General features: G+C 44.5%; 1 protein-coding gene across 1 annotated transcript in view; it reads right to left on the reverse strand.

The window, feature by feature from the left end:
- Positions 1 to 18937, reverse strand: part of Fsip1 (fibrous sheath interacting protein 1) — a 111881-nt gene that overhangs the window by 23187 nt on the left and 69757 nt on the right. The window lies entirely within an intron of this gene.

An 18937-nucleotide genomic window follows, 5' to 3' on the forward strand; every position in this document is an offset into this window, starting at 1 on the left:
AAGAGAACCTGTAAACCACTTGGTTCACCCCTTTAACACAGCAGAGGAACTTTTTGGAGAGTTTGAGTGCTATCTGTATTCCTGTGTCTATGGCAGCAGGAAGAAAACTTGACCCCATGTCACACAGAACTCTGAAGTCTGACATCATTAACTTGTATTGAATTGATACTCATTAACTTGCATTGAACATAGTTTTTATATTGCTTGGTTTGGGTTATTGGATTTTTGAAACAGGGTCTCATTAAGCAGCCTGGCTGGCCTGGAACTCACTCTGTAGACCAAGCTGCCCTAGAACTCACAGAGGTCCTACTGCCTCTGCCTCCTGGTGCTGAAATTAAAGGCATACGCCACTACACTTGGCTTGGCAATAATTTTAATCATTCATTAAGAATACAATATTTCTCAGACCACTTCTTATTTGGATTCCCCTCTGCTTCCATTCTAATAGCGGCGCTACCCCCGTCACCAGCGAGTCCCCCCACCCCCGTGCCCCGAGTTCACCTGTAGGGTAGTGGAAACTGGTTTCAGCAAATGCACAGGGCTTATGAGTTAGTCCACTGCCTCCCACACTTCATTCTTTCTATCAGTGTTAGGTAAAATTTAACAGTCAAATTTATGAAACTATATCAATACTACATCAGGTCCCTAACTATCCAGCTCCTGTCTTTTACTAGGATTTTACAACAAAACTAACAAAAACTAAATGCTAGGGGAAAGGCTAGATATCCACAGCTGTTTAGTCCAGAGAAGGTTCAAAATTCCCCTTCCACCAGGGCTCACATTCGTGCCCCGGGGAGTGCCATCAGACATCTGGAAATGTTTAGAGACAAGCGTGCCTCCAACAATGAAAGGGAATGTGGGAAGATGATAATACATCGCACACATGACATTTACCTATTTCTAAGTCAAACAAAGAATTTTCAGATTCCTGTCATTCTCCGGGAAGAGGGACTGGCTCCCCAGGGCACAGCAGACTGAGCTGCGGCATCAGCTCCTTACCCACCACCAGAACAAGAAGCAACGGTCAGGTCTTCTGAAGAGGCACCATGGGTACTGGTGACTGTCGGGTTATCAGTGATGAGAAGATGCAGTTTCCCCGATGTCTGCTTTGCACCTCTCATCCCAGTGGTACCCAGTCGTATTAAACTGACAGGAATAAAAAAGGAATCACGGAAACTGGCCACAATTAACAAAACATTTAATAAAGCGATCAATCAGGATGACAGATAAGCTATGATAAATAAAGTGATGTGGAAAGGTGAGGCAGGAGGTTCATGATAAAGCCAGCCTGAGCTACACAGGGATGAAACCCTGCCTCAAACAACCGGATTTCCTTCTTGGCTTTCCAGCCGCAGTTTTTCTTGCTGTTTACCCAATGAGATGTTGTTCCAGATGCTGAATGAATAAACTGAGTCGTGGCATTGAGTTTGTCACCATTAGCATGAGTTACGACCAAAATCTGTCCTCTTTCCTATGGCATAACATAATTACATCCAATTAAAATGCCAGTTGCAGGCTGGAGAGATGGATGCTCTTCCAAAGGACCAGAGTTCAATTCCTAGCACCCTGATCAGGCAGCTCCAGGAGATCTGATGCTGTTTCCTCCCCTCTGCAGGCACCCAAACATATGTGCACATACATACATACACACATACACATACCCATACACATAAACAAAATTAAAATCTTTTTTTAAAAAAGTACAAGTTCTACCACTCCCATCTAGGGCCTTTATAATCAATAAACAGCACAATAAAAAAAATTCCAGAACTCAGAACAAATCACCCAGCTGCCAGTGTAAATCTCCTGCAGCTGTAAGTCTTCTGGCGTTGCGAATAGTCACAAAAGTATTGAGCAGCGCTCAATTACAGGGAGCTGCAAGAATCCAAACTGCAATCACAGGAATAGAATGTGGGTTGGGAGCCCTGCAATTACTCTTCATGTTTTTGATTTCATATTTAATATTTTGCTATGGAGCCTCCAATTTTAATGCTATACTTGCCGAAGTTACTAAGACGCCGGGACACTGTGGATGTTGCAGTGGCGTAAGCCCACTGTATCACATTGCGAGCACTCGTGGTACAAAAATGACCCTTTAACGACCATCTCTTCACTGCGCACACAGCTCCCCAGATGCTCACGGGATTTCCTGGATACAGCTTAATACACATTTCGCCTCCCTCGCGCTATAATTAATTTGTTTTTTGTTTTTTAAACTTGCTTGTGAGCGATAGCTAGGCAGGGCTAACCCCTGCGAGGGACTGGCTCCAACTCACTCACAGACTGCAGGTGGCTCTTAAAAGTCTTTTTGTACCTTTGTACCTCGGGGTCTTTGGATTTAGCCAAATTCTTTTGTGACAGGAATCTGGAGGGATAAAGGATGCTGCTCGGGGTGGGAGTGCACACATGCTTTCTGCTTTATATTCAGCCCTGCCGGGACTCAGCCTGCAAGCTCAAAGTTACAAAGCCTTTTCGCCTTTCTTGTAGGAAACCATCTCTCTCGGGGTAAGAAAATCCAAGCCTGCTTTTTAAAATCCATTTTTACATGAATGAGTATTTTGCCTGCATGTAAGTATACCACATGCAAGCAGAGCTTGCAGAAGCCGTAAGTGCATGTTAGATCCCCTGAACTTAGAATTAAAGATAACTGTGAATCACCATGTGGATGCTAGAAACTAAACCAATTCTTCTGCAAGAGCAGCAAACACTCTGTGACAAATGAACCATCTCCAGACCCAGCCAAACATGTTTCTCAAGGAGACATGGAACTAGTTTTCAAAAGGATTTGGACTTTTGCTAAACGTTGGGGAGACTCACAAAACAACATCAAAATCCATTAAGTGAACCTAAGATTAGAACCCACATCCAGCTAGTCCCTTGGTAAAATATCACACTGGTTCTTGTCACTGAACCCGTCGGCTTTCATCGACACTGTCTCCAATAGAATTTCCTGCTACATTTTCCCCCAGGGCTTTAAAAAGAAAATGAAATTTCTGTAAAGGAAAATTTCATTATGCACCTTACTTAGTCTTCAAAGCAATTCCTTTGGGGGCCAGCAAGATGGCTTAGCAAGTAAAGACATTTGTTAACCTGAATTCAATCCCTGGAACCCATATGGTGAAAGGACAAAGCCAGCCCCACAGGTTACCCTCTGACCTCTGTAGATACGCCATCTACACATATCTCTCTCTCTCTCTCTCTCTCTCTCTCTCTCTCTCTCTCTCTCTCTCTCTAGCAGCAAGCAATCTATTTTCAGATGGTAACCACAAATTTGAATTGATAAGTTCATATTTAGACTGCCTCCAGAAAAAAATCCTACAGCAGTATACTAAATCATTTACACCTGAGGTCAAACTGTGGCTGAATTCACTTAGATCCTAACAGAAAAGATCTGCATTCAACATAGAGTGGGGACGAGAGGACAATAAAGGGAAGAATGACCCACAGATGAAGGGGCCAACTGCTTCATTTCAGGAGGAAATACCAAAGTTTATATGGATTAAAATATTTAAATGTTAACCAGTGGCATGATGTGGTCCAAGGACTTTATTTTCTTCTTACTGGTTTCAAAACCAACATCATTAGTGAAATAAAAACCGAGAAATTCTGGAAAAATACATGCACACATAAATCCTAACAAAGCACACTCCAAAGGAGGCTCCTATGCAAGCTGCCTCACTAGGTGGACTTGGGCATTATTAACAAGTCCCAAGGTACTCAGAAGGGGTGGCCATAAGCAAATTTTTTGCCAATTTTATGATCAAAAATAAGCCTGTTGGGCCAGGAGTGGTGGTGCACATCTTTAATCCCAGCACTCAGGAGGCAAAGGCAGGCGGGTCTCTGAGTTTGGGTCCAGCCTGGTCTGCAGTGTGGGTTCCAGGACAACCAGAGCTACACAGAGAAACCCTGTCTCAAAAAATAGAAAAAATAAAAATAACAAGCCTGTCTGCCAACTACCAAAGAGAGAGCAGGGAACATGTTTGAGTCTTAAATTTATCTGGATTTGTTCAGAAGCTCCTTAACATATCTGGTGAGAAACACTAGGCATCAGCCAAATTAAGGGGAACACCAGGACTAGTCCTTTGGGGGTTATTCCTGTAAGATGCCACATACTTAACAAAGGTGCTTTTGCAGTCTGCGTTCCAGGGGAAGTTTTCTTTCATAAGCAAGTTACTTAAATTGAACCCTGCTTTGAAACCTCAGCAACACATTTTTTAAACCATCCAGTTTACTCTGGTATGAGTGGAAAATTCTGCAAAGCCAAGGATATGTGCCAACCATAAATTAAAATAATATCTGAAGGGCCAAAATGTAGCTGCGTGGTTTCTAAGTCTACAAAGGGCCCGAAGCCAGGAGGCCTCTGAGTGGCACACCTTGCTAACAGGAATTTTCCTTAGCCGAAACTACCAACCAAGAGAGCCTGGGAGACATCTTCTTACACCTTTAGATTTCAGGCTTCAGTATTAAGTTCTTAAAACGAACTTCAGAAACATCCCCTGTACCCTGGCCCCTCCGCACACACCTCCTTCTAGAATGCCATGCTCATCACAACCCAAAACCGGGATACCTTGAGGGCTTCCTCCCATAGCAGGAAGACACATTAACCTCTAGTCTCCCAGCTGAGTGAGTCATGTCCGTATCAGCTAGACTTCTGGACTTAAAATAGCTAGTCCAGAGGTGACTGATGGATGGGAAAAGCTGGCCATTTTGTTTCCCAGGGACAGGTCCCTCCAAACCCTCTGTGGCTGCTACCAGCCAAGGCATCCTGTCGAACTGGCATGCCATGCATCACCCTCCCATCCCGTTCATCAGTCAAATCTAGTATGATGGTTTGCTCCAGGTGCGCGTCTAAGATACACACACACACACGCACACACACACACACACACACACACACGAAGGCAACCTTTGTTTTAATTGCCCATGACTTGTTTTATGGCTGTTAGGAACTCTTGAGGATTTCTGCCCCATACCTTCAAATTTAGAACTCAAGAAGAATAAGTATTCCCACAGGGGCGAAAGGGCAGTATCCAAAGATATTAACATTCAAAATTCCAGGACAGACGCTGGTTTCTGGACAAGCACTGAAGAGAGGACATAGCGGAGACTTTGAATTTGTGAGTAAACTGCTGTACAGTTTATTTCATGTTGTTTGGGGAACTTGTTTTGCAAGGCCTGCTGCCCATTGGAGTGGAAAAACCTCCAGTTTTCACTGTTCTTGTAAAATGCCATGGCTCCATTCCTCACTCAGAAGCCCTGGAAGGGCACTGAGCCATCATCAGGCAGTTCTAGCCCAGAGAAGCTGCCAGAACAGAGCTGCTCTTAAGAAACACAGGACAGAGGGCAGGAGGGGGGGGGGCGTTCCATCATAAGCATATGGCTTTGTTTTCTGGTAGGGAGCATCGCATGTCCATGTCTGGTCCTTCTGGCCCCAGGCGAACCAAACCTGTGCTCTCTTGAGCTGGACATACATTTCAGTGGCAGGTGCTTGTCCCAGGTCCAATCCCCAGTACTGACTGCCTTTCCCAAAGAAATAATCAATCCAGGACTGCAAACACCGAGGATGGACCAAGATATATATAAAGACTTCCTCAGGCAATTTTTCCAGAAGGCACATGAATATTCTACCAATATCTACTAAATTGGGACACGGGAATATGGGATTGGTATACTGGTTTTTAAAATATTGAGTGACGCACCAAGTTTGGAATTTAAAAGTAAGCTTATTGTGACCGTGCTTAACTCTCTGAGTTGATCAAGTCAGTCACTGGAGGACAAGGAAAGAGCTCAAGTGCTAGAATGTGTTTTTAGCATGCTCAAGTTCCTAGGTTCAATCCCCAGCACTTGCTGAAAGGGGGAAAAACATTAATTGCTACAAAAATCTGTTATTAAACTGTTACAAAAAGAAAAAAACAGAGAAATTTGAGAGTGTACTGGCAATTGAAATTACCCAGACGAGTTTAATTTTAGTCCCTAACTTACTAAAACATTTGCCATATGGCCATAGGACTCATGGCTTTGTATGACTCCTTATGGACTTCTTTCATAATCTGGATTTGACATAGACATCATCCCCACAGAGCAGATCACAGGGTGACGCATTTCAAGACCAGCCCTTAAGGAAATTTGAGCATGGAAGCTGCCAAGCAATAAAGGCTCTAAACAATGTGCCATTTTTACATCACCGTTTTTAAATAAACACAACGTAGGATATCTGAGGTGTATTGCTGCGGAGTTTCCCCCTTTTGATCACATCTGTGCCTGGTCCAGAAAACACTTTGCCCTACAGGAAACAGAAAACAGAGCAACGAGGAAAAACCACCAAACCCTCGACAGCAAAACAAAGACCAGATCTATGCCACTGACAGACCACTGTCTTAGTTCTCGTCCAGAAAGCTCTGTGAAGATCCCCGTAAGATGCTAAGAGGAATAAGAGGCAGAGGAAGAGCTTGCAGGCTCATTCACATACATGTTTGTAACTAAAGACATCAAAAACACTTTGTAAATCCACGCTAGGCCTCTCTTAGCTGGTGATGTCCTGACAGATGCATTTCTCATGAATTCCATACTCTAGAAAAATAGTAACTCGCGCATTTTAATAGAAAAGTAAGAATATTTTTTCTACCCAACCTGATAAAACTTCACTGTCCCTGTTTGTCAAGATGTCACAGAGAGCTGAGGTGGCACAGTCTAGTTTATTTTTTCTCTCCCGTATTTGAAAGGACCCTATGTTTATGTCCTTACTTAGGCCTGTCTAAAAGTCAGTACGTGACCTACTTTCCAGCCGCAGAGGTTATGCTGCTTTCCGGGGCTTTTTGCTCTTCATCATATTTTAGGTCTTTTCCATCCCACCTCGGGTTATTTTTCCCCCAAACACTGTTTCTACTATGTCTCCCTCTGTGCAGAAACCAACAAGAGCTCCTTGTTGGTTCAAGTCTCTAACACCCTGCTTGACCCTCCGCAACCTGACAACGTCTGCCTCTTCAGCTTTCTTTCCACCTCTTCCAACATCTTCATCCCAGTCAAGCAACAGCCCCGTGGCCTTCCACTGAGACAGAGCTATTCCTCCTGTGTTGACTCGGCAGGCATTTACTGAATGCCAGCTGACTGCCAAGCCCGATGGTGACGCTAGTTCCGCACTCTTGCCTGCACTAGGTGCCCGGCTTGGATATCAGGTCCTCAGCAGAGCTGCCTCGGTTGTGCCGGGCTGAGAGTCAACTTTCTCATCCTCAGGAACCCTAACCAGCATGCTTCATTCTGGCTTCATGTAGCCCTGTTCTAGCATGGTTAACATTTCAAACCAATCTGGAACTGATCTGAACTAAGTCAAGCGTGTTTGTGAACTCTTTGAGCCTTTAATAAGCTAGCATGGGTTGTTAAGAATCAGCATTCCACAGACTCCCTGTGTGTTCCCATTTCTTTTCTGTTCCTCTGTAGTAAAGCATTCTAACCAAAAGTAATTGGGAAAATGGAATGGCTTATTTCGACTTATAACGCCAGTCATGGTCCATCACTGAGGGAAGTTAAGGCAGCCTGCCTGCTATTTCAATACGGCTCTACCTGCAACCAAGGAGCTCCCTTCCCAGCCAAAGAAATACAGCAGGAACCATGGAGGAGAATGCTCACTAACACTATTTCTAGACAGGCATGAACTACAGTGGGCCGGGCCCTCCTGAACCAATGAACAGTCAAGACAGTCTCCCACAGACAGGCCCAGGGGCCAAGCTGACCTGAGCCTTTCCTCTGTTGAGGCTCTCCTCTAAGATGACTCTAGGCTGTGCCAAGGTGACTGTTAACACTAACGAGGACATTTGAGCATGAAAATCCCATACCATAGTAACTGATCCCCCAAGGAAACCCTGTTCGGAAAATGCTGTCTCTGAATAGTCAATGCTGATGCTTCACGTTTTATCACTTAATTATACACCAGTGGATATTATTAGGTGTAGAAGGAGCAGCAGGCTGCATTCCTGCCATCTGGCTCCTGGCCACCTGGCTAGCTTATGCCCCAAAATAACAACACACAAACTGTATTCATATAAACACTGTTTGGCCCATTTCTATTAATGTGTGTAGCACCACGAGGTGGTGACTTATCTTGCCTAACCCATATTTAGTAATCTGTGTAGCACCAGTCTTACCGGGAAAGATTCAGAATGTCTGACCTGGCGGCTTGCTTCATCGCGTCTGCCCTGTAGAGGAGTGGCATGGCATCTGAGCTCACTTCCTCTTCCTCCCAGCATTCTGTTCTGTTTACTCCACCCAACTATGTTCTAACCTATCGGTCCAAGCAGTTTCTTTATTAATTAACCAATGACCTTCCTCCATCAATTAGGTGTTATTATTTTATTCTTCTTTCCTTCTTTGCATACATCTAGTCTTCTTTCTTTTAATTTTTTGTTCCTTAGTCTCCTTTAAATATCCAAAGAGTTACCTCCTACCAACCCTGAAATGCAAAGACCAAGCAATATGTACTTGTCTCAGTCTTTGATGAAAATGTTCTAAAATGCTTAATTTACCCATTTTACTTTAGGAAGTGGAACTACTGGTAAATCTTTGGCAACTGAAGCTGGGTGAACTCACACAGAGAAAATTGTTCCACTTCACAAAAGGACTTCGTGCAAACCACTTCCCTGTGCCTCAGTGTCTTCATCAGGGCAGTGAGGAAAGATGCCCAGATCTAAAGGTTTCATTCCAACACCACAGTGCTTAATGGGAGCAGGAACATGGAAGACAGTGCTGAGGGAAATTTGAATTCTAGGGGCCCAGCTCAGGAAGTTATGGAGGGAAGAATATTAGTAAGTGGTCTACTTACTAAGATTTGGGCAAAGAAAGTGGCTGCTTTTTGCCTTTGTCCTAAAGTCTGCCTGAAGCTAAATTGAAAGGCTTTGGATTAGTGGCTTTGGCAGATGAAATTCTAAGACAGTCTAGTACTGACTGTGTCATGTGGTTTTTAGTGCTCACTCTCATGTAGATCTATGATGAAAAGGAGAGATATAAAATGTGGCAGATCTGTGAGTTCAAGGCCAGCCTGGTTTACAGAGTGAGTTCCAGGACAGTCAAAAATACACAGAAAAAACCTGTCTTGAAAAACCAAAGAGAGAGAGAGAGAGAGAGAGAGAGAGAGAGAGAGAGAGAACAAGCAAACAAACAAAACACAGTTTGAGGAGAAAAGGGGCACCATGAAATGCTTTTTTGAAGTCGAGTCCTGTGCTCAAGGAGATAAAAAGTTTAAGGAAATAGCTGATGCTAAAAAAGAATAAAGAGAGTGATGACCTCGGGGCAAGACCCCATCCCACTAAGCCTCCTTCTGGTGGAAAGAAATTAAAGAAAAGCACAGGCAGTGAAGGAGACCATCGCCAACAGAAAGCTGATGCCCCATGAAGCAACACAACTTAAGATGCTTCAACCATGTGGTTCTGGCTTTAAAGCCAAATACAAGAAACGGTTATGGGTCCTGGCTAAGGAAAGCTGCTGGGGCCAGGTGTGTACCCTGATGTCCAGCGTCAATACATGGAGGCCCAGAGAAGGCACTGTGTGAAGCTGTGTTAAAGATGTCAGAATCACGGAATACCTGCCAAGGAGCACTAGAGACCCAATATAGAACCAGCCCAAGAGAGAGAAGTGTGTTGTGGTCAACAAAGCTAAAAGGAGTTGAAGGTCTGAAGAGTGCTTTGACATCAGCCATAGAGATGCAGAAGTCAGAGTTTGCTCTACTGATCCTGGTCTTGCTTTGGTCCAGTATTTCCTCATTATGCTACATTTCCATCCCTTTGGGAATAGGTATTTATATTCTGTGCCATTGTATGCTGGAAGTATGTGGTCTGCTCTTTTTATTTTGATTTAACAGGGGTTTACAGTTGGGAGAGAGCCTTAAGTCTCGGAAGGGTCTTTGGACTTTAGACTTTTAAATAGCGTTGAGACTGATATACTATGAGGACTATGGAAGTTTGGCTAAATGCATTTTGGCTACACGCCTATGGGGGCCAGGGAATGGAAAGTGGTGGCTTGAATAAGAATGCCTTCCAAGGTGCATATATTTGAGTGTTCAGTGACCAGAGAGTGGAACTCTTTGTAAGGTTAAGAGGATCGAGAGGTATGGCCTTATTGGAGAAAGTACGCCACTGTGGGTGGACTTTGAGGTTTCCAAAGCCCAAATCCGGCCCTATCTCTCCCTCTCCCTCTCTCTCCTTACTGCTGTAGCTCAGGATATAGAACTCTCAGCTACTGCTCCAGCACCATGTCTGCCTGTGTGCCATCATACTCCCAGCCATGATGATAACGGACTAAGCCTCTGAAGCTATAAATAAGTCTCCAGTTAAATGCTTTCCTTTATAAGAGCTGCCTTATAAAGGCATGGTGTCTCTTCACAGCAACAGAACAGTGACTAAGCCACACCTCCAGAAGTTTTCTAAGAAGTATACAGAATCCCCTCCTCCCGAGGCTCAGGGACCCCTGCAGAAGATGAGGAAAGACTGGAAGAGCCGAGGAGATGGATAAACACGGGGAACAGTGTCCTCCAGATATAGGAGGCAGCTGTGCACATGAACTTACATTGATTGTGAAGCATGCACAAGCCCCATGCAAGTTCAAGCCAGACCAAATCTCTGCATGGAGAGAGGAGGCAGGAACAAGGTCCCATACTAACCAAGGAGCTATTGGCAACTGGCAGTTGCCTGGAGAGGGAGAGTCGGCTTTCTTTAAGAGTGTAGTTCCCAGTAAATTAGTCTTTCTCCAAAGGAAAGCTACACATCCAAGAATATATGGGCAGCACAAATTGGCCTTTAGAGGGGAGGGGGTTAGATCTGGGAAGAGTGGTGAGGGGGTAAATGAGACCAAAATGCATTGCATGAAATTCTCAAAGAATACATGATTTTAAAAGTCTCTGTGCTGGCTCTAATGCATTTCTTATTATTTTTCCTTCTTTAAATAAAATGACTATTCATTTGGGTTTCTTGTCATTTGGATTTAAATCAACAGAAGTTTTCCTATATCTGGGGAGATGGCTCAGCGGGTAAAGGGCTCGCTGTGCCAGCCTGAGGACCTGCGTCTGGGCCCCCAGGACCCATCTAAAGAGCCTGCCATGGTAGAAAGTCTGAAACCACAGCATCAGTGGACAGAGACAGGCAATCCGAGAAGCTCAATGGCCAGGCAACACAGCTGAACCAGCAGGCTCCAGGTTCAGTGAAAACCCATCCCTAAAACTAAGAAAGCAACGGAAGACAACAACCACTATTGACCTCTGGTCTCCACATGCTCCCATATGTCCCCCCAGGCACACATACGCCAAACACACACATGCACTTATACATATTCTCTCCCACACACACACTACACTCACACACTCTCGCTCACATACACACACAAACCCTAAAACTCAGCGCTATTCAAGAATGAAGAATAACTCATCAGCCGCAATGAGTACTTTCCAATGCGGGCTGCAATCACATGTGCTGATGTTTTGATTAAAAGTTAATTCTAAACATCTGCTACATTTGGAGTTAGGGCTTTGTCAGTTATGTATTTTCAACTTTCATCTGTATTTATAAGAGCAAATTCTACTTATTCAGGGATAAAGGAATACAGAAATAAAGAAGTGTTGTGAATTTTGTACATGTGGAGCAGATGATCAAAAGATTTCACTTAGCTAATCTTTTTCTTTAAAAAAAATATCTTGGATATATTCATCTAAGCAGACTTCCTCTCTGCAGGATTTAATTTAAATAACTTCAAAAACCAAAGGAAAAGGAAGATTATCGATGAAACTGCTCAAAAACTCAATCCAAAAGCACTTCCTTCTTAACAGCATCTAATAGCTATTAACTGGCTGAAATTCCTTAAGCAAACACAATCCTCTTTTAGACTAGGTTGAACATAACTAACTTATTAGCCAAAAAAGCTTATTAAACATTGCCTTAGTTAGGGTTTCTAATGCTGTGATAAAAAAAAAAAAAAACACCAGGACCAAAATCTACTTGGAAGGGAAAGGGTTTATTTCATTATACAGCTTGCAGTGAATCAACCAGGGAATCGGGGCAGGAACTCAAGGCATGAACCTGAAGGCAAGAACAGAAACAGAGACCACGGAAGAATGCTGCTTATTGACTTCTTCCTCAGGCTTGCTCAGTGTGCTTTCTCATAGCGACCAGGACCACTAGCCAAGGAATGGCACCACACACAGTGAGCTGGGCCCTCCCACGCCAATCAAGAAAATGTCGCACAGGATTGCCCACCGGGGACGCTTTCTCAGTTGAGGTCACTGCCTCCCAAATGACTCTAGTTGTGCCAAGCTGATATGACACTAGCCAGCACAAACATCAACTGCATATTGTGGGGTTAGAAAGAACATACTCAGAGTTCCCAATCCTGGTGATTTGTAGTAATCTGGATAATCTGGATAAGATAGACTGGAAATGGAATGGAGGTCTGGATACTCCATTCTCTGTAATCAGCTCTGAAATAAGCCTCTCAGCTACTGCACAATCAGTAGCAAAGCTTCTGCCTTCCAGAAGCTTCTGGCCCCTGGTAGAGTATTGTAAATTCCAGACTGTAGCAGTGAGGGCTTGCAGGTCTCGGTTCTGGGTTGGCACTCATGGCTCCTCATACAGTGTGTGGCATAGGTGTATGGTAAAGGTATATGTGTCCTGAGCTCTTTAACACAGCGTTGAAGTTCCACTGTCCTGGTTTTCTCATTCTCACTCAAATTGAATTGCACACGTAAACTGCTTCAAATTCCTCATAAAACATACCAGAAAATGAGGTAGGTAAGCCATCGCTGTCTTTTAGGCTCTAACCTTGTCTAGAAGGCAGGGGCACATGCAGCTCATGCCAACACAAGCCAGACATTGGCAAGTGTTTCAAGACAGGCAGACATCACATGGAGAAAGACAACAGGAAACAACTCAATAGCAGAAAATTAAAAAAAAAAAAATTTAAAGTGGGCCAGGAATATGAATAGACTCTCCTCTAAAGAAGATTATAGAAATGGTAACAAGCACGTGAAACAATGCTCAGTCTCCCCCATTAATCACTGGGGTGTGAAAATGAAGGAGAACGTAGGAAACAATGAATGCTATTGTGGCTTTGGAGAAACTCGGATCCTTGCAGGCTGCTGGTAGGAGTGTAAAATGGTGCAGCTGCTGTGGAAGTGTGGAAGACAGCACAGCAGTTCTTTAAGCGTTCAAACACAGGGTTACCATAGGACTCAGCAATCCCACTTCTGGGAATATGCCCAAAAGAACTGAAAGCCGAGATTCAAACAGAAATTTAGACACCCGTGTTAATGGCAGCATTCTTTACAACAGCTAGAACGTGGAAGCAACCCAAGCACCCACTGACAGACAGTGAACGGTAAACAAAGCACAGTGGACAAACGAATCGAGGCGTAATTCAGCCTGGAAATGATGAACTCCGGCCCTTCAGCAACATAAACGAAACTGGAGGACGTATATCAAGTGAAATCAGCAAACGGAATCCAGTAAGTTGTGTGAGCTTACATGGGCTGCTAAGGGTGGCCAATTCCAGGAAACAGAGAGCGGCTGCCAGGGACTGGTGGAGGAGGGACTTGGGGGGGGCGGGGCTTGTGTTCAAGGACTACAGTTCCATTTGGAAGAGGAAACACACTGGGGATGAACTGTGGCGCTCGCTGCACCAGAATCAGAGTCAGCTTGACATCAGTGAGCTGCACATACGAGGGAGCTGAAAGGGCGCATTTGATGTTGTAGGCGATGTGGGTGTTTCCTCACAATGGCCGGTTACAGCTACTTTGAATATCCTCTGTCCTACCCCTCCGTCTTCCTTTGTGGGAAGTTCGAATGGAGAAGGGTCTTGACCAGGCTGTAAAGGTGGGCTAGGACTGGACAGACAGAATCTGGGAGGAGGAAGATAGAAAACCAATGAAGGCCCTGGGGAAGGACTCCTGAGTTGAGGAGGGTCAGCCTGAGGCAGACTTGCCCAGATGGAATAGGAAGTGGAGAATGGATGAGGTAGAAGGGTAGCTGTGAATGCTTCCGATGGCTTTGAATGACAAGTGATAACATCTCCACACAAGAAAAGATTTGAACCCTAAGATGTCATTATCAGCACCAAGAAGATAGACCTGACTGGGACAGGGAGTCTGTGGTCAGAATTCACATGAGAACATAATAAAGGATGAGGTTGGGGGGACCTAATGCTACAGTGTGGCCATTCTCAGGAGTACCTACACAAGTCACTGGGGACAAAGGGCACCGTTCAGTTAGCATTGCAATGTTACTTCAGTGTGCATTGTGTTCCCTATGGGGCTCCTGAGAAACCAAGCAAATCTGCACACCTCGCCAGACTCCCTCTGAGCTCTGCCCACTTCCATTCTGGCACCTCTCCAGGCCTCCCAACCTCCTTCCTACAAAACTAGTTATGTGTTCCTGAAACAAAAGATCCAAGCCATGGTTGGAATGTACCCCCCAAAGTGTGGAATGTGCCCCCCAAACTGCATGTGCTGGAAACTGACTGCAAACACATGGAGAGGTGGGACCTTTAAGTGGTAATCAGTTCACCGAGGCTCCACCTTTGTGACAGAGGGGTGCCATTATTTCTGAAGTGGGGTCCGGGCTTTAAAATTCACCATCTCCCAGAACGTCTGTCCTCCCTCTGATCTCCCCTTTCTTCCTAGTTCTCCTCTCCCTTCCTCCCTCTGCCTTCTGTCATAAGGACATGGTGAGAAGACCTCTGCCAGCTCTAGGGCCCTTGCTCTTGTCCCAGTCTCTAGAGTCACAAACCTCTGCCCTTTATAAATTACCCACTCTCAGAAATTCCTTTGTAGCAGCATTAAATGGACAAAACACAGACTATGTTATAATCTGACCTTGACATGTGTCATGGCATGCGTGTGCACACAATCCATAAGCATGCGTGTGCGTGCACATGCACAAACACACACACAGTAACTAAGTATCCTTCTTGGGATCTCTACTGAAAAGTTACTGGGTACTGGTATACTAAATAGTAACTTCAAACTCTTGGGTTAAGTGTTCCCCTTCTCCCATTATCTTAACGAGCTCCCTCAGTACAGAGCAGGGTAGCCTCCTCCTCTAAGTGGTGAGCACTTCAGGCCCGGAGAAGGCGAGCAGCTGCTGAGACTGACCTGCCTACGCCTAGATTAGCTGATGTAAAGCTTTCCCACTTAAGTCAATCTGACTCTTCGTACATGTATTATTTGGATCATTTCTCATGCCAGTACTTAATAACATGATCACACTGAGAAAAAAAAAGTCTGAGTGAGGTGAAGATTTCAAATATAACTTCAAAAGGATGTGGCGTGTTTACTTAACATCCAGGATAGACTGTTTCTTTATTGTTTTTTTTTTTCTCTTTTTCTAGACAATGTTAGTGAAAATTCATTTTTCTCAACCCACTGAAAGTGTGACAACCTAGAGTCAGGGCACCATGAGTCTGGTTACAGATGTCAAAACTAATTAACTTTATTACCCCAGTCCTCCTCCGTCACACTCCTAGAGATACGGCTTCCCGACCACAGACATAAATTCCAGGTCACAGCTAATAGAGCTCAGCCCAGCTGTGAAGCATTCTTCATTCGCTCAGCTCTCCTGGTTTTGCCATTAGTGGGGAATATAGGGCTATTATTCAGTGCCCATCAGGGCCCCGCTCTCCTGCATCCATTAACACCTGGCACAGAGCAAGGCTGGAAAGGTATACATATTCTTAGGCAGGCTAGGATGTCTTTCAAAACCTACTAGATCACCCCTAAAGGATATTATAATGCAGGCAAACGAGCCACTGACTAACCAGAAGCAGCTGAGCATCCAGTGTATGGCATAAAAAGAACGTCCTATTTAATATACAGCGCTTGCCTCTCTTTCAGGCTGGAATCGGGGAGGTGGGAGAGCTCTGAGGAGCAGCAAGCATAGGTCATCTCTTGAATATACTCAAGGAAAATCGTTTTAGGCAAGTTAAATTATTGTTAAATATTAATGATGCTATTGTGGTTAGGCACACCTAGAACAACGCTAATCAAGGAAAGGTGACAACTGAACAATGTCTAAGAGGATTCTTTGGGAGATGAATTGTAATGAGGTTCTGGTATCCCCCAAAAATGATGAGGGAAGATTATGGTAAGAAAGGCAAGTGATGGACATTCTGGATTTAGACTCTAAGTCATACACTCCACAGTTCTTCCTCAAGCAAGGTTGCTCATGGAGAAGATCCAGGCATTAGGGGACAGTAAGGGCTCTAGCCTGCCACATCCATGCTGGGCAGTTCATCAACTTCCTTATGCCTTGGGGGACAGGTAGGGTTATCTTCCTATCCAGCACAACAGAGTGAGATTGAGAAAAGGCCACTGCATCACTAGAAAGAACACAATGAATACTTGTAGTAATAGACTTTTAAAGGTTTTGTTGTTGTTGTTTTGTTTCTTTGATTTTTTTTTTTTTTTGGTTTTTGGATTTTGGTTTTTGTTGTTGTTGTTGTTGTTTTGCTTTGTTTTGGGTTTTTTTTCTTTGTTTTTCATTTTTTCGAGACAGGGTTTCTCTATGTAACAGCCCTAGCTTTCCTGGAACTAGCTCTTGTAGACCAGGCTGGTCTTAAACTCCAAGAGATCTGCCTGCCTCTGCCCCCCAAGCGCTGGCATTAAAGGTGTGTGCCACCACCGCCCAACTCTTTTTAAGTGTTTTAAGAGACTGGCCAAAAGTCTCCAAAGGATAGATACCTGGTGCTGGGGGTGATCCTTCTGTACTGTGAAGACGTGTTGTAGATACCTGATGCTGGGGATAACCCTTCTGTACTGTGAAGACGTGTTGTAGACACCTGGTGCTGGGGATAACCCTTCTGTACTGTGAAGACATGTTGCTCTCATTGTTCATAAAAAGCTGACTGGCCCATGGCTAGGCAGGGTTTGGGGGGCAGAGAGAATGCTGGGGAAAAGGGGAGAAGGGCAAAGCGAGAGGAGACGTCATGAGACACAGAGCAAGCAGGATGAGAAGTGTGTACAGGAGGTAAACAAGCCTCAGAGGAGGACGTACATGAATAGAAATGGGTTAATTTAAGTTACAAGAGCTAGTTAAAGTAAGCCTAAGCTACCAGTCAAGCATTTATAATTAATAATAAGTCTCTGTGTGGTATTTGGAAAACCAGCTGGTGGAATAGAAAATCTTCCTACAACCTGGGCTTTTAAAGTCTTTAAGGCCTTACTCAGTGGTTTGACAGTCTGACCTCTCCCTCCCTGTAAAGAAGGAAGCTCTTGGAGACAAATATTACACAGTGGGAAGTAACGGAGCCTTGTTGAATGGTGTTGTCTAGTAGTCTGTCACCAACTGTAGACCCTTTTCTAATGGTGACTAAAAGCTGTTTGAAGCATTGGAGGAATGTTAAAAGAAATACAGAGAAGGGAAGAACAGAACAGCTCTCTCAGGGACCTCTGCGTGCCAGGCTCAGTGTCCCCTCGGGGTTCAGAAGAAAACTCACAGCAAGCACAGGACTTAGATCTGAGGGTGAAATCAATTCTCCCCTACTTTTCTGCATCAGTTTCTTTATTCTTCTCCTGCTGGTCTCCTCCTGTTCTGTAAAGTTTCCAGTTTATATACACATGCAAAACAAAGGCAATTCTCTGAGCTTGGACATCCCTTTATCTTTGAAGGTCCCAAATGTGATCTATATGAAAGACTCCTTTCCTGACTGCATGTCCTGCCAAATGGAAGATAGTTGCAGGGAGATGGTTTCTAATGTATCTCAGGGAACGAAGCGGAGATTAGACCATGAGAATCGAGATTACTGACTGTGTGATGAAATTTCCCACTGGTGGTTCCACAGAGTGGGAGGAATGACCAAATATACCAACCAGTACATGGGAAAAAGCTGTGCCCAGTAATCCACACTCTGCTGAATCTTGCACCAAGGGAGAGTGCTCATGGCTTCACAAGAGAGTCACTGTGAGAATCAGCTGATATGCGAAAGGTGGCGGGCCCAGCGCTTTGAGAGCTGTGTTCATTCTCCATCTTCTGGTGGGTCAGCCTTCTGCTCATCAGCTGCAATCTCACTGCATGATTCCCGTGGACCACAACAGGTCCCCAACAACAGCCAGATGAGGGAGGTCCTCCCATGAAACAGTACTGGCCAAAACCAGACTTTTCCACGCTACCAAAATTACAGCATCTTCAAAATCCTTCAGCAACCCCTTCAGCCGGTACGATTTAGTCCGCTGTTAAAAGCTGGCTAGCGGGTCTGTACATCAATTTAAAATTGGGGTGAGGTGCATTTTCTTGCCAGTGTGCAAAAGCCTGTGCTTTAAACAAATTGGAAGAAATTAAATTTAATTTTGCCTGATAAAGGGGCACACTTTCAAGAATTTTTAAACCGACATTCAAGTTCAAACAGGTCCCTAAAAATAGGTAAGCAATCCATTCATTCGCCAAAGTTATTTGTTGTAACCAATCAAAATGTTCAGCCCTATTAAACTTCACTAAAATCAAGAAATTTGCTGCAAGCTGGCTGAACGCTAGTGGAGAAAAATCACCTAATGAAGTAAGTTTATTTGAGATTCATGAATAGTACTCCACACTGCCTCGAATTCCTCAGTATTTCTAAGGGGGCATTCCTTCTCAGCCTTCTTCAGGGCTGCTCTTCTGTTCCTCCACCGCAACCTCTGACTTCCCCAAGGTATGAACCTGCACTGTGTGAGGGAAAGACCTCCTCCTCTTGGGCTGCAACAAGGCCCATTTGAAAGAAGCTGCAGCCTCTCCTCTGGAGCATTGGCTCCCTCCGTGGGAGCAGGGCTATCTCATTCATCCTAATCTCTAACACATGGAAGAGCGTGCGTATAGAATAGATGGACTAGATTCCTGGAGCACTTGCTGAAAGTCTTCTCTCGGCCACTGCCTTCATCATCACTCCACTCTCCCTCTCAGAGCCTCATTATCCAAGCAGGCATGCACACAAATGTCAC

This window comes from Microtus oregoni, unplaced genomic scaffold, assembly GCF_018167655.1.
Source record: "Microtus oregoni isolate MIOR12 unplaced genomic scaffold, Mior012 000031F_ref0000149, whole genome shotgun sequence".
Classification (NCBI taxonomy): Eukaryota; Metazoa; Chordata; class Mammalia; order Rodentia; family Cricetidae; genus Microtus; species Microtus oregoni.